Source organism: Otolemur garnettii, unplaced genomic scaffold (genome assembly GCF_000181295.1).
Source record: "Otolemur garnettii isolate 467f Iridium unplaced genomic scaffold, OtoGar3 scaffold00153, whole genome shotgun sequence".
NCBI lineage: Eukaryota > Metazoa > Chordata > Mammalia > Primates > Galagidae > Otolemur > Otolemur garnettii.
The window spans coordinates 3,903,136-3,903,546 of record NW_003852548.1 but is presented as its reverse complement, the minus strand read 5'-3'; the positions used below and the strand labels follow the sequence as shown (position 1 = coordinate 3,903,546).

The 411-nt window shown below is 40.1% G+C and overlaps 1 protein-coding gene across 1 annotated transcript in view; it reads left to right on the top strand.

Annotated features, from left to right (window-relative positions):
- Positions 1 to 411, top strand: part of DGKK (diacylglycerol kinase kappa) — a 123,514-nt gene that overhangs the window by 103,779 nt on the left and 19,324 nt on the right. The window lies entirely within an intron of this gene.

The window sequence follows — 411 nt, the reverse complement described above, 5'->3', positions numbered from 1 at the left end:
AAAAATTAAGTGGCCTGGCTCAAAGCTCTGTCAGCACCCACCAGAATCCATGGAATTGTTTTCCACCAGCTCCTATTTTTTTCCAACCAGTGCCACAAGCCTGTGACTATTTTAGAAAGAAAATGGTGTTCATCTCTGCATGTCTTACACAGTAATAATCAGGCAGATTGGCTCTGAGGGTGAGTGGTACTGATAGTCTAGCATTGCCATTCCCCAGAACCCATAACAGTCTACAAACTTTCCAACTCAGTCTGAAAACTCTTTCAACCACACCCCATTTCTTCATTTAACATTTGGTGACCACTTCTTCCCCATAATGCTTCACTGAAAAAAAGATCACAAGGTAGCATAAGACTAAGTATGCTCTGACTGATCTATTGGAATTAAGCAGGAATCCTTTTTTTTTTTTTT